General features: G+C 38.2%; 2 long non-coding RNA genes across 4 annotated transcripts; both read left to right on the top strand.

Annotated features, from left to right (window-relative positions):
* Positions 1–6,328: 6,328 nt before the first annotated feature.
* LOC117291833 lies at positions 6,329–7,457 on the top strand. 2 transcript variants are annotated; one of them, XR_004519207.1, is made up of 4 exons: positions 6,329–6,480; positions 6,862–6,949; positions 7,232–7,321; positions 7,417–7,453. It is a non-coding gene; the product is annotated as an uncharacterized LOC117291833 (long non-coding RNA). The 2 variants fall into 2 exon arrangements; XR_004519208.1 differs by lacking the exon at positions 7,232–7,321 and having other exon boundaries at positions 7,417–7,457.
* Positions 7,458–7,620: 163 nt separating this feature from the next.
* On the top strand, positions 7,621–9,726 carry LOC117291951. 2 transcript variants are annotated; one of them, XR_004519226.1, is made up of 3 exons: positions 7,621–7,640; positions 8,821–8,950; positions 9,218–9,726. It is a non-coding gene; the product is annotated as an uncharacterized LOC117291951 (long non-coding RNA). The 2 variants fall into 2 exon arrangements; XR_004519225.1 differs by lacking the exon at positions 7,621–7,640 and adding an exon at positions 8,380–8,420.
* The last annotated feature ends 6,204 nt before the right edge of the window (positions 9,727–15,930 follow it).

Raw genomic sequence — 15,930 nt, 5'->3', positions numbered from 1 at the left:
TGAGCACCACGGACATTTTGCGGGCTCCCCGAAAGTTGATCATCGGACTCGGCAATATCCAAGCCACACACAGGTACCCACATTTTCTCTCTAGCATGCCAAGTTCAGGAGTTAAGGTCAAGTGCACAGCGAACTTGTTATGCCGACAGTTTTCGCCACATTTTTCCCTGCCATGAGTTGACAACCTTGCCCAAATTTGACCGAAACAAGCTCCCTCTATTGTCGGCTTGCATCGGTTAGGTCTAGGCCACAAAAATCAAACAAGGGCATGAAATTGTAGCCCTTGATTAGGGCTCTCCGGTGGTGTATAGTATGTGCCAATCTAAAATTGTCTTGGGTATGAAAAGGGCCTTCGTGTGTTGTCATTATTTCCATAGAAACTTGCACTTTGTTCAATGTTGTCGCTTGGGGTGAGGGGTAGCTCTTTCGCCGCCCTCGTCGCGCAGACTTGTGCCACATATACACAACAAACATGAACTGGTAGCCCTCGAGTGGGGCTTTCTAATTCTTTTGGTGTATAGTATGTGCGGATCGGGTGATTTATTGAGGGTGATGAGAGCCTTTGTACTTTGAATTTCTCTCCAGAATGGCTAATGTTGACTTCCGGGTTGCAATCTTCAACCCAGTCATTTTGAGTGGGCTTGCTCGGACGTCTTTTTGAGCACCACGGACTTGTTGCGGGCTTCCCGGAAGTTGATCATCGACTCGGCAATATCCAAGCCACACACAGGTACCCAAATGTTCTCTCTAGCATGCCCAGTTCAGGAGTTATGGTCAAGTGCACAGCGAACTTGTTCGAAACACAAACACGAAACAATTATAAACGTGTGGCCCTTCAATAGGGCTTTCCTCTGGTGTATAGTATGTGTGGATCAAAACATTTCTTGGGATTCAAAATAACCTTTGTACTTTGAATTTCTCTCCAGAATGGCTAACATTGACGTCCGGAAAACACTCTTCGTGCCAACCATTCGGAGTAGGCTTGCTTAAACGTTTTTTTGAGGACCACGGAGTTGATGCAGGGTCTCCGCTAGGTAATCATCGGATGCGGTATTTTTCAAGTCACACGCAGGTACCCAGATTATTTCTCTAGCCTACCAAGTTCAGGAATAATGGTCAAGTTCACAGACTCTGAGCGAACTTGTATACCAACCATTTTCGGCACCCCGTCTCCTGGCGTTTTCAAACTTGCCCAACATTTCCGAAAATGGCTCCCTCCTTTGTCGGCTTGCATCGCTTAGATCCATGCCACAGACACAAAACAAAAACATGAAACTGTAGCCCATGATTAGCGCTTTCCGTTGGTGTATAGTATGTGCGAATCCAATAATGTCTTGGATATGATATGGGCTTCCGTGTACTGTCATTATTTGAAGAGAAAGTTACTTTTTTAGCCTTTTTCTCCCTTAGGGTGAGGGGTAGTTTTTTCGCCGCCCTTGTTGCGCAGAATTATACCACAGATACGAAACAATTATAAACGTGTAGCCCTTGAATAGGGCTTTCCTATGGTGTATAGTATGTGTGGATAAAAAAAAAATTCTTGGGCTTGAAAATAACCTTTGTACTTTGAATTTCTCTCCAGAATGGCTTATATTGACGTTCGGAAAACACTCTTCGTGCCAACCATTCGGAGTAGGCTTTCTTAAACGTTTTTGGGGGGACCACGGAGTTGATGCAGGGTCTCCGCAAGTTGATCATCGGATGCGGTATATTTCAAGCCACACACAGGTACCCAGATTATTTCTCTAGCCTACCAAGTTTAGGAATAATGGTCAAGTTCACAGCCCAAAATTGCCGAAAAAGGCTCCCTCCATTGTCGGCTTGCATCGCTTAGATCCATACCACAGACACAAAACAAAAACCAATAACTTATTTGGTTTTCTTGTATTTCACGTCCAATTTTCTACATGCTAACCATGACTTCAACTACGTACCCAAATTACCACCTTACCAAGTTTCCGTATACGGTTAAATATTTTTCAACCAAAAATACTGTAGACGTAAAGATTATGGTGAGATACATACAGCCCTGGGCTACGAGGGAATGGGGCCATGGTAGACCAATTTTGCTAATCAGTTGCACGGAAGATGTAATTTTGCTCAGACATAATATAATTGCAGGCGTTTGTGCCGACTGAATTATCCATTCTTACAAATGTCATATAATAAGCTTTGATATAATATATGTAAGCCGATGCAATGCAGTTGACTTTTCCCTTGAATAGAAAACAAAAGTATTTCCCTGTCTATATCGGATCTATGACATGCAGATGACTAGTATCTGTTCAAAAATGATTTTGCCTTCTCTCTAATATGCAAATCTGAAATATAGAAATATACAATAAAAATATCAGTTGTGAACGTTGCTTTTCAAAAGGTGTGTGTGTTATAGAGATACCGTCGAAAATATGGAGCGATTATGTCCATGCACCCTATCGGTAAAGACATTCACCTCTTTTCTGTTTGTAATAAGTATTAGATTTGTCGATTTTGATATTAAGATAGCACTCACTGTTTGTATTGAACAAGATTTTTACTCATTTCAAGGGTTTCTTGTTTAGTCGTTAGAATAGCGTTTTTTATCTGTCGTTAGCTTTTTTAGAGAGCCACTTTGTACTTCGTGGCCCCCGGGGCTGGATGTATGTTTACATCCGCAGTATGGTTTTGTTGTTAAATATTTGACCAGAGACGACATTTGGCAAGGGGGTATTTTGGGTACGTAGTTCTAGTCATGGTGCGAAAAAAAGAACTTTGCAAAAATCTGACGTGAAGTAAACTTATTTGATTAATATTCGTTTTTTTTCCAATCATTAGTCTCGAGAATTTGTTAAAGCCATTGGACCCTTTTGGTAAACAGTGTTGTCCAAGGCCCACACTTTGTGTACGACAACTTCTATCTCAAATAACAAACCTGTGACAATTTAGGCTCAATCGGTCATCGGAGTCGGGAGAAAACAACGGAAAATCCCACCCTTGTTTCCGCGCTTTTCGCCGTGTCATGACATGTGTTTAAAACAAATCCGTAATTCTCGTTAACGAGAATTTATATTGTGTTGCTGTTTTCTCAAAAAGTAAAGCATTTCATGGAATAATATTTCAAGAGAAGTGTTTCACCATTGCCTTCTGTAAACCCTGTAAGTTATTTGTAAATCTGTGAACTTCTGGACCGAAAGGGTCCAATGGCTTTAATGTAGGGGCAATTCTGCCTAAAGCGAGCGCACTTTGGTGCTTTTGGAGTTTTATTAGTGAGTAATAATTTTCATTTCACGTCCGATTGTCTACTTTCCGGGGGGTATATGCTAAAAAAATCATCTTTTTTAGTAATTACAAAGAGTGCCTTTAACAGCTTTATGAAACTAGCCCATGGATGTATGACTTCGTACGTCATTTCATAGCTGACCAATCATAACGCAGAAAGTAAAAGCCCGTGAAGATTCCATTGATCGCTACTGCTATAAGATCGCGGTGATTAAGAAGAGCGCTTTTGTGATCCAATTTCTTTGTTATTTTGGTGTGGGGCTTGCATGCTCCTTGGCTAATTTAATATGAATAGCCCAGTTGCGAAAGTATTACAATAGTTCTTCTCAAGTAAGCACGTGATTGAGTGGAAATTTCTGCTCCGAAACCTACACACAGCACGGTTGAGTGACTCGACGATATGCCGCGGTTGGGAGTGCTTGTTTGTGGACCTATGTGCTGTGCTGTTTTGCTTCGCTGTGATATGTTTTGTGAGTACTGGTTTTTCTTCGATACTTTCCAGGTTTGTTTAGGACTCCTAGAACTATAACGACAACATAAATTCATTCTGCAACATTTATGTAACTATCGACCGTCTCCTCGAACCTCTATTACACATTTCCTTTTACACACCTGGAGTGCTGTTTTGAAACTGGATCTCGCAAAAATAAGTCACTAAGTTCTTGTCATAGTGAGCTCAGCGTGGGTCCAGGAAAACAATCCAGCCCGCCCAAAAAAAATGCAAAAGAAATTCTCACCGTTATCACATCACTGTTGAATAGTTGACAACGGTAAGCACGACAACACTTCACATAACTACAGTGCGGACATAGTTTACATTGGCTTCCAGTAAATCCAACTTATAAATCTTTGTGAGCTACTATATTGAGTATGAAATAAACCACAGGCGCCGCACTCTAATACTACTTATACTAATTGTATAAATTAAACAAATTTGTATAGGATATAGTGCAATATATATAATTTATATAATTATACTATATAAATGTATAGTTTTATATAAATATATATTTCCACAGGTTCCTCATACCTATTTAAAAAAAATCGTACTCTCCTTTCCTGGACCATCCTCTCAGCACTTTACTCTCATGGTTCATAGCCACCGAATGTTTTCTAGAGACTTTGATTGGCTATAATTTAACCTTTTTTCTGGGTCCTTCTTTTAATACCTTTCTCCTCTTTTTCTATGGACATGTAAATGTTTGAACATTTATAAATATACATATATTAAAGGTCTATTACTTTAAAAAAAATTAAGAAATTGTACGAAATATGTAAAGTCTATTAATTATAAAAATGTATAAAGTTTTACCAAAATATGTGAAGTCTATTAATTATAAAACAAAGTTAAAAAAAAGTATTAAAAAAATGTAAAAAAAAATTACAAAATCTATGTAAAGTCTATGTATTATAAAAAATAAAAAAATAAAATAAAAAAATCATGTAAAGTCTATTAATTATTAAACAAAAAAGTGGAAAACATTTACAAAATTTTACTAAATATTTAAAGTCGATTAAGTATTAAAAAATTTAAGTTTACAAAATGTATAAAATTGAATAAAATTTAAAAAAGAAAATTGTATAAATGAAACAAATCATAAATCCAAATTTAAAAAAGATATAGAATGTTTACAAAGTAAAGTTAAAAAATTATAGTTTATGAAATATTTAATTCTTAAAAATATATAAAAAATTACAAAATATCTTAAGTGTTGGCGAAACTACGGCACAAGGGGCGCTCTTGTATTTAAGGGTGAAAACGAAACTTGGATTGTTAGCAGAAATATGGCACAAGAAGGGGCTGGGCTAGCTCTCTCTCTATGCGTTCGTGTAAAATAGCTGCATCCGTGGGCGTCTAGTTCGAGCGACAGGAAAACCGAAGAAGACTTGACATTGCCGCTCTTTGTGCCGCGCAACTTGTTTGAGCTACCTTCCCGCCTAAACTGTGTTTTGCAGTAGTCATTAGTGTGCGCGTGATACGATGCTTTGGAGGATTTAAAAATATGTTTTAGTGATTGTTTCAGGTTTACTATATTAACGCCGCGTAACTCATCCGATCTACCTTCTCGTCCGAGCTGTATAATCAATAGTGGGGGTTTGCGCGTGTTACGTGTAGTCACCGAATCAAAGCCTTTACGGTTTTGTGTTGGGGTCAAATACCTCTAATATAATTAATCCGAAATACAAGACCCCGTGGTCAACTCGGTACCATAGAGCGCGCGAAAGACGAGACCCCAATTATTTGACACCTAGTATTTTAGCTCACGAAATGATATACGCGGGTCATGTCTTTACACAGAACACCTTGTACATCCTTGCACAGCAACAGTTAAAACAACAAGCCTGTTAAGATCACGTCTTTCCCAAACGGAACATTGTCCTGACCTTTCAGCAGGGGCTCGCAACAACACAACTCCACGATGATGTTGTGTTATAGCGCCCAAACAAACACATTTTTAACAAGATGAATAGCATTCCCATGCAAACATTCTTGTTCTGAAGCACCTTGTGCCGGCTCATAATTGTGCTTAATAATGCAAAAACTATTCTAAAATTGCTCTATAGTACCACTACTCTGATTTTTGTTGTCTAACTTAGAAATGTCACCCTTTTTTCCTACATGCAATGACTGAGTCTGGTGACCTGGTATGGAGTCCTTCTCATCTTCACATGCCCTGCAACCACTAGAATCCTGTTGATGATAAAGCGGTACTCAATTACTTGGACACATCTTTAATTCATGGGAATTTACTGAGTTGCATTACCAAACAGAGGGATCACGTCCACCCAGAAAGGTATATTGTCAACCTTACTATCACTAATTTATTTATAACTCTGCTATACTAACCAAACTTGCACGTCCTACCCGGTTACTGCTTGCGCAGCGTTGCACACTAACCTAAATCTACTAAGCTCATATCCCAGCATGCTTGCATGTGACATCTTAATCTCTAACTCTACACCATCCGTCATTGTTTACACGTCATGTAACAACCACGCACACCATTTTTTTACACCTGACAATCATAAACTTAACATGAATAACTCTGTTTCGAAGTGCACTTTTCTCACTGTTTATGTTTGTCTTTTATTTTCTACGGCGACGGTGAACTGGAACCATCTGCCTATGGGAGTCCAATGGAAACTGCACACGCCATCCAGAGTCGATCACGAAGACATCCACGGGAGCTGTGTACGCTGTGAGGAAGGCAACAGCACAAGGTAAGTTTATTTTCAGTTTGATTGCTAGCTGGGGAAGTAATGAGGGACCATAACTTGTTAAGATTAATCCTTAAATAATTTTTTTGTTTAAATTTAAACAAGGGGCTCCATGGTCAAGTTTGTCTTTGTAAATCACCATATTTCCATTTGCAAGAGTCCTCATGAAACTGGGGAGGGGGGGTTAAATTATGAGTGTGTAAACTTCGTAAAATGCTATTGTATTCGATACCTATCAATTACAATTTAAATATATTTGGGGCATACTTTGTGATACATAAATGTGCCAAATACAAAACTTGCAACACAATATAATTGTTCTACAGTGAAAAGTATTTAACATGAATAATGTTATTGTAATGACTTGATTGACATATATTTCAGGAGTCTGCAGTTCTGCTGGGGATGTGACCTCTACTACCTGCCGATGCTTGACGGCAACAGCCCACTGTGATTGGAGTACCAAACATAGGTAGATTGCTAGAGAATGATCTCGTTCATTCAAGTGTTCTCAATTTAACATTTGTTCCCTTTTAGAAAACAAGTTGGTTTAGACCCCAAGTGGTGTCGGACGTCCCATCCCCAACAATGCGAACCGTACACGCTCTTGTGTACAGAGTGTGTTTGACAGCAATGCACATCACACACTCTGGTACACTCTGGTACATGAATGTGTGCCAAATAGAAACCTTTCAGCTTGAATATTATTACACAGTTAATAGATGAGAATAATGTATTGTAATGACTTCTGCAGGAGTCTGCAGTTCTGCTGGGGATGGGGTGCACTACCTGCCGATGCTTGAGGATAACATCCCAGTGTATGATTGAAGCGCACCAAACATAAGTAAATTTCCAAATTCTGATCATATTAATCAAAAGGGCTTATGTACAGACCCACATAGAGACATGCAGTGTTGACTCGATTGGTATTTATTTCAGGAGTCTGCAGTTCTGCTGGGGATGTGGTGCTACCTGCTGCTGACAACATCCCAGAGGGTGCCTGGCTGCGAGCTACATCCCAGAGGGTGCCTGACTACAAGCCACATCCCAGAGGGTGCCTGACTACAAGCCACATCCCAGAGGGTGCCTGACTACAAGCCACATCCCAGAGGGTGCCTGCCTAGAGGACATCATCCCATGTGGTTGAAGCACATCAAACATTGGTAGATGGCTAGAAAATGATCTTGTTAATTCAAGGGGTCTCGGTTTAACACTTGGTCCCTTTTAGAAAACATGTTGGTTTAGACCCCCAAATGGTGTTGGAAGTCCCATCCCCTACAAGGTTCCTTTCCTTCGATAAATGCCTTTAAAAGTGCTTGTCCTAGCCAAGTTTTTTTGTGTGGATCTATAAGGAGTTTTATGTCAGTTTAAGCACTTTTTTCTTTTAAGCAGTAGTCCTGTGATGATCATCTGGCACCAATTTTATTGAGCTGTTTAGGCAGAAAATATTGCTAAAACAGTTCTCTATTATTTTATGCTTGGATCTTTTTGTGCCTATAAGCAGCTCTATGAAATTTGCCCCTGATGATCTGTGTCTTTATATGGTTTGTACTGATGTAGTACATTGTAATTTTCTTTCAGATGATTGTGACGACTGCTTTCCAGCCTGACTACAAGCCACATCCCAGAGGGTGCCTGACTTCAAGCCACATCCCAGAGGGTGCCTGACTACAAGCCACATCCCAGAGGGTACCTGACTACAAGCCACATCCCAGAGGGTGCCTGACTACGAGCCACATCCCAGAGGGTGCCTGACTACGAGCCACATCCCAGAGGGTGCCTGACTACGAGCCACATCCCAGAGGGTGCCTGACTACAAGCCACATCCCAGAGGGTGCCTGACTACAAGCCACATCCCAGAGGGTGCCTGACTACAAGCCACATCCCAGAGGGTGCCTGCCTAGAGGACATCATCCCATGTGATTGAAGCACATCAAACATTGGTAGATGGCTAGAAAATGATCTTGTTAATTCACGGGGTCTCGATTTAACACTTGGTCCCTCTTAGAAAACATGTTGGTTTAGACCCCCAAACGGTGTTGGAAGTCCCATCCCCTACAAGGTTCCTTTCCTTCGATAAATGCCTTTAAAAGTGCTTGCCATAGCCAAGTTTTTTTTTGTGGATCTATGAGGAGTTGTATGTCAGTTTAACACTTTTTTTCTTTTAAGCAGTAGTCCTGTGATGACCAATTTTATTGAGCTGTTTAGGCAGAAAATATTGCTAAAACAATTCTCTATTATTTTATGCTTGGATCCTTTTTGTGCCTATAAGCAGCTCTATGAAATTTGCCCCTGATGATCTATGTCTTTATATGGTTTGTACTGATTGTAATTTTCTTTCAGATGATTGTGACGCCTGCTTTCCAGCCATCCCGTCAACATGGACCATGAAGATGTGACATCATAGTACAGAGAGAGAGATACATCATGGCTTGAGGCAGCTACATACCAGGGTCCCAAATGGAATTTGAAGGTAAGATGTCTTTTAGTTAAGCTTGAGTTGAAAGTTTAGAAATCCATTGAAGTGCATTAAATAGACATTTCTTGGGTGTCATAATTAAAGTTAGTCCCATTTACATTGCACGAATACTGCATGTTAAAGCGCCAGGAGCGTCACTGAGTGAGGGATATGCATGCTTTATAAAAAGCCATTATTGTTACTATTATGCACAAATCTTCGATCTTTAAATCCAAGTCGCAATCTAACTGTATTTTCTGTCCTTTTTTGATCATAATACAGGACTGACACAGTCGAACAACTTTGAGTTGGACACATCAAGATGCTGAGCCACCTTATGCAGTACCATTACAAATCAGCATAGCATACAACATCATCATCACCACCTCATCTAAGGCGTCATGACAACAGATGGACACATTGTCAACAGAATGAACCCCAAGAACACGAATGAGACGAAGAGACAGACCAAGTTGGCGATAGATGGATGACATCAGAGAATTTACAAGCGTCACTCGGATGCAACAAGCACAAGAAAGATCAAGGTGGAATGGTGATGAAGAGGCCTTCCTTCTGCAGTATGGAGCCACATAGGCTAGATATTATGTCACTTAAAATAACACACAACAAGTTTTGTGAAGATTTCACATTTCGTTGGCCTATTTAATTCATTCTTGGAAGTATATGTGCTTTTCGAATTATTGTCAACATACTTGAAATGAGGTACTTCATTACAAGTATGTAGACAGAATACATGTTAAACTTGTATCGAGGTACTATACAAGTTCATGTATTCACATACAAAAACTGCATGTTTGTAATGAGGTACTTCATTACAATCATGTAATTATATTACATGCTTGCAATGAAGTACCTTATTGCAAGTATGTAAACGTTTCATGTGCGTAACGAAGTACCGCATTACAACCGTGAAACAAGTTAAGTTAATTTGTAATGCAGTTTGCTCATTACAAAATACGAAACAACATAAGTTTATTTGTAGTAAATTCATAACAAATAAAAAGAGAACAATTTTTTTAAGGAGTGTGTTTAAGTGTTTATTAGACATTAAGTTTTGTATTGTTACTACTAAATTTGTCTTTCAATTATTATTTTATTAGTCTAATTGTTTACATGGTATTTGTTCTGGGGTAGCTTACATGGTGGCCACCATGTTGTTTTGTTGGTAACTCTTAATAAAGCTTTTAATGTGAAAGGTCATGACATTGTGTTGTGTGAATATGGAGGTTGTTTAAGAGTACTCATTTAACGAGTTTGTTTAATTACAAGGGTCATGACAATGTCATAGAGTACTCATTAACGAGGTTATTTAATTACAAAGGTCATGACAATGTCATAGAGTCCTCATTAACGAGGTGATTTAATTACAAAGGTCATGACAATGTCATAGAGTACTCATTAACGAGGTGATTTAATTACAAAGGTCATGACAATGTCATAGAGTACTCATTAACGAGGTTATTTCAATTATAAAGGTCATGACAAAGTCATAGAGTACTCATTAACGAAGTGATTTAATTACAAAGGTCTTGACATTGTCTTAGCTGTACAGAGTACTCATTAATAGGTTAATATAATTATAAATGTCATGACATTGTCTTAGCTGTATAGAGTACTCATTAACAAGGTTTTATAATAACAAAGGTCATGTCATTGTCTTAGCTATATAGAGTACTCATTAACAAGGTTTTATAATTACAAAGGTCATGACATTGTCTTAGCTGTATAGAGTACTCATTAACAAGGTTTTATAATTACAAAGGTCATGACATTGTCTTAGCTGTATAGAGTACTCATTAACAAGGTTTTATAATTATAAAGGTCATGACTTTGTCTTAGCTGTATAGAGTACTCATTAACAAGGTTTTATAATTACAAAGGTCATGACATTGTCTTAGCTGTATAGAGTACTCATTAACAAGGTTTTATAATTATAAAGGCCATGACATTGTCTTAGCTGTAAAGAGTACTCATTAACAAGGTTTTATCATTACAAAGGTCATGACATTGTCTTAGCTGTAAACAGTACTCATTAACAAGGTTTTATAATTACAAAGGTCATGACATTGTCTTAGCTGTATAGAGTACTCATTAACAAGGTTTTATAATTACAAAGGTCATGACATTGTCTTATCTGTATTGCGTACTCATTACCAAGGTTTTATAATTACAAAGGTCATGACATTGTCTTAGCTGTATAGAGTACTCATTAACAAGGTTTTATAATTACAAAGGTCATGACATTGTGTTAGCTGTATAGAGTACTCATTAACAAGGTTTTATAATTACAAAGATCATGCCATGGTCTTAGTTGTATAGAGTACTCATGAACAAGGTTTTATAATATAAAAATAACATAAAATAATAATAATAATAAATAATAATCAGAGAGGGGTAACATTACAAAGAAGCAATTGTTGTAATGGTTACACACTCGGATGTATTACGATCCCTTTTGTGGGGTGGGAGATGACAACCTTCACGTGGTCCACCCTGTTGTTAACTAATTGTCATCAAACAATACAGCTGTATATACGTATGTATATATAGCTCTATGCATCTAACCAATCTACCCCATCAGGTAAGATGGAATTTGACTCGATGAACTTTCAAAAATGTTCATGATCAGTCCATGAACATGCCTTAAACAGTTCATAACATGTTCATTAGAGCAGTTCATGAACCAGGTTCAAGAACTGTTTATGTGTTCAATTGATGGACATTTATAGGGGAACAAAAGAGAAAGCGACGAGTTCTTTATTGGCCGTTTAAAACCAGCAGGGTCGTTGCCAGGTGATAAAGGCCCGAGCAGAAGGCGAGGGCCTTTATCGCACGGCAACATACGTTTAAGAACAAGTCACTACTCTTTTATTCCCATTCATAAATGCCCGTTTGTTCAAAAGCGCGCTTAGAAATAGATATTCGCGCGCGCTTAGAAATAGATTACGCCTTGTTACTAAAAGCTATGAATTACGCGTTCGGCATGAGTATATTGGCGTACGTATAAGCCTGACACGCGGAAGCCAGCCGGTTATAAACAGCTCCAGCTGGGCCCAATTTCATGGCTCTGCTTACCGTAAGCAAAAAATCAGCGCTTACGGAAGCAGGGAATTCTGTGTATACGGCAAGCGTATTTCATGGGTTAGCGGCGAATTTTGGCTTTTGCGGGTGCCTACTCCACGTTTCTAGGCATTCTACGCTTAAAAGGCTAGCACAGAAAGCCGGTTATAAACAGCTACAGCTGGGCCCAATTTCATGGCACTGCTTACCGTAAGCAAAGAATCAGCGCTTGCGGAAGCAGGGAATTCTGTGTATAGGGCAAGCGTATTTCATGGGTTAGCGGCGAATTTTGGCTTTTGCGTGCGTACTCCACGTTTTTAGGCATTCTACGCTTAAAAGGCTAGCTCAGAAATTCGGCGCTTGCACGTAAGCGGGGAATCGTGATGGTAAGCGCGGAATTCGGCGGTACACAGAGCCATTAAATTGGGCCCTGGTCATTCTCAACCGTTTAAACACCCCCACGTGGTGCGCTCTCCACCAATAGGAGTAGCGAAACTGTCTTGGGTATTTATGAATGGATTTTAATAAATTTCATGAATTTTCAGTAAAACTTCATGAATTTTCAGTAAAACTTCCGTCTAAAATAAGCTTTCTTTGCCCTTTATGAACTTTAATGAATTATCATAACTCAACTGTGTATCAGCTCCCTGGCATATATGTTATTTTTAGTATCCGTATGTCATTGCTAGTAATGCTCATTAACATAATTATCAATCACTTTACTTTGAAGTGTTTTTTATTTGCCATTGGGTCTAATAAAGCTATAGTAAGTTTTAAAATGTTCAATTTATGTTGCCAGGTTTTTATTCCTTCAAACTTACATTTATGTTCATGAAATCAAGTACAAACAATTTGTTTTTTTAAAGGATAACCAATAAACAAAGCTATTTATTGAGGCAGAGAAAAATAGAGTTTAACATTCAGTGTACAATTATGGCTTTTTAGTAAAATAAATGCATTGGTCATGTGAAACAGGAAACAACTGTGTGATGTAGACTGATCATTGTAAAAAAGAAAAACAAATTGAAATACTCCGCCCTGTAAAACAACCGTGCATTGTTTTGTCAAAATGTCAAATGAAAAGGGGCCTGTGTGAATTATGATTTGTTAACCTATAAAAAATCCGGCAAAACCTTAAGTTCTTTGGTTTGTATCCCACTCCAGTGAATTTGTCTTTGTTCACCCCAAAATCATTTACAATTTGCCCAATCAGTAATTTCCCTTGATATGATTTGAAACTTTGCACGGTGGAAGTTTTATTAAAGAGAAAGTACACAGTAAAACATCTGTTTTGAGAAGTGTTTGTTTTAAAAACCGTTGGTAACGACTCTTTCTTCCAGAACTTCAAACCTATAGAATTAATCTGCAAAAAAAATCATTTCAAAAAGTGATTGCGTTTTTAAAAACCTGTGTCATTTGTCTCAACATGGGAAGAATTTTCCCTATATATAGGAATACAAGCTGGAAAGCATTACCGCTGTAACGATTCTTATCTTCAGTTTGTGAGTGGGGTTCAAAATTGTTGCCCCTTTTTCATCCCCATATGTACAAAAAAGGTGAAATGTTTCTCAAAATGCAATTATCTAAAGCTGTGTACTAAGCTTCACCGCAGTTATAAGTTTTTACTGACCCATTATTTGAAAGTTGAATATTATCTATAGGAATACAATCTGGGAGGCATTTTTTTTATAAAGGCACTGTTCACGTTTGGTAATTGTCAAAGCCCAGTATTCTCACTTGGTGTATACCATAAACAGCATAAAAAGCATAAAATAACAAGCCTTTGAAAATTTGGGCTCAATTGGTCATCGAAGTTGCGAGAAAACGATGAAGAAAAAACACCCTTGTTGAACGATTTTGTGTGCTTTCAGATAATTCATTTCTTAGTTTGAAATTACCCCTTTCTCAAAAACTACGTTACTTCAGAGGGAGTCGTTTCCCACAATGTTTTATACCACCAACAGCTCTCCAATGCTCGTTACCAAGTCAGTTTTTAAGTTAATTGTTTTGAGTAACTACCAAACGTGTACCTTCCCTTTAACGCTTCTCATTTTAATTTTTTGGGAGAATACAAAATAGGAAGGATAATCCATATAGGAATATAATATGAGAAGCATTACCGCGGTAATGCGTGTTATGATCGGGGGGGGGGGGGGGGTCAAGCATTTGTACCAAGAAGCGAAGTATACTTTTTTTTCTTCTCAAAATAATTTGCTTTATAGGGCCTACTATCAAACTGCTGTAGGCCCTACTCCTCACCGCATGTATAAAGTTGTATGGCATTCCAGAGCTCAATATGGTCCAACTGTAAAGAATTTAGTCAAAATAGGATACAATAGGTATACAATCTGAGAAGCGTTACTGCGGTAATGCTTTTATACTCAATTTTGGGGTAATAAAAAGTGGTACCCCGTTTTCCATACTCGGACGTGTGTACTTCTCAAACGATGCAATGTAATTCCAAAGCTGTTGCACTTCTTACCACTTACATTTTGTTGACATTAGATTTTCAGAGTTTCATTGTCATAATAGGAAGAATAGTTCATATAGAAACACAATCTGCGAAGCATTACCGCAGTGACGCTTCTTACATTAAATTTTGGGGTGGCCAGTTTCTGTTTAAGCCATTGGACACTATTGGTCATTGTCAAAGACCTGTCTTCCCACTTGCTGTATCTCAACATATGCATATAATAACAAACCTGTGAAAATTTGAGCTCGATTGGTCGTCGGAGTTGCGAGATAACTATGAAAGGAAAAAATACCCTTGTCACACAAAGTTGTGTGCTTTCAGATGCTTGATTTCGGGACCTCAAATTCTAAACTTGAGGTCTCGAAATCGAATTCGTGGAAAAATACTTCTTTCTCGAAAACTACCCACTTCAGAGGGAGCCGTTTCTCACAATGCTTTATACTACGAACCTCTCCCCATTACTCATTACCAAGTAAGGTTTTATGCTAATAATTATTTTTAGTAATTACCAATAGTGTCCACTGCCTTTAAGCTATTTTTCTGTGCTTAGCAAGTTTTTGTGCTTCCAGGCATAATGAAATTAGTCCTACGTTCCAGTCTATTTCCTGGCAGGCAATACATTCCACTGCTCATTATTATGAAAAATGCTGTATAATAACGACCAAATAAATAGAAGGCTGGATTTCTGCACAAAAATAATATTGGAAAAAGTCATACAAATTGAACTTTGATAGCGCCCTCTATTGACAGGCTAATTTCATTATGATTCAAATTATATCGCCAATTGTTCTTCATCAATGTTCTCCAATAATTTTACGAAATCACCTTAAAAATCACAGATTATTCTTCATCCATCAACCACCTAATTCTCGCCCGTGCGTGCAGTATAAAAGTGAGTAGGACTTTTCTTATTTTGTTATCTCTAAAGATGGGATATTGGTAAGTATGGGGCTCGTGATCAGTGATGATCAATCATTGATGGTCAGCTGCGTGCATGGGAAAGTTTGTTATTTACCAGTTACGATATGGTAGTGTTTTACCGTAGTTACAGAAGTTCCGGAGTACTCAATCATCAAAGTTGTTGATTATTAAGGTTACTAGTGCTGTATATCAACTGGATTATTATTATAATAATCCAGTTGATCTCATTGTTTTGTGTACATGCTGTATTGGCAATAATATTGCCTATAAAAAAATAATATTAATAAATGGCACTAGCTAGGCCTAGATGCCCGATGTGTTTCGTTGTCTACGGATATGTGATGTGTGCTTTGTTTACCCACGCCTGCTTCTTCTATTCTGTGGAAGAGGTAAAGACATCAGTGGTAAAGCTCGTTCATTTATTCAACAATGGATGAAGGTAAGTGAAGAATTAACAACTTCTTCCCAATTTTCTCATTTGCTTTCACCTTTTTTGTTTACAGTACAGTACTCTTGATGT

This window comes from Asterias rubens, chromosome 6 (assembly GCF_902459465.1).
Source record: "Asterias rubens chromosome 6, eAstRub1.3, whole genome shotgun sequence".
In the NCBI taxonomy this organism is placed as follows: Eukaryota; Metazoa; Echinodermata; class Asteroidea; order Forcipulatida; family Asteriidae; genus Asterias; species Asterias rubens.
Note: the sequence above shows the minus strand (reverse complement) of the source record. Positions and strands in the feature narration are given on the sequence as shown.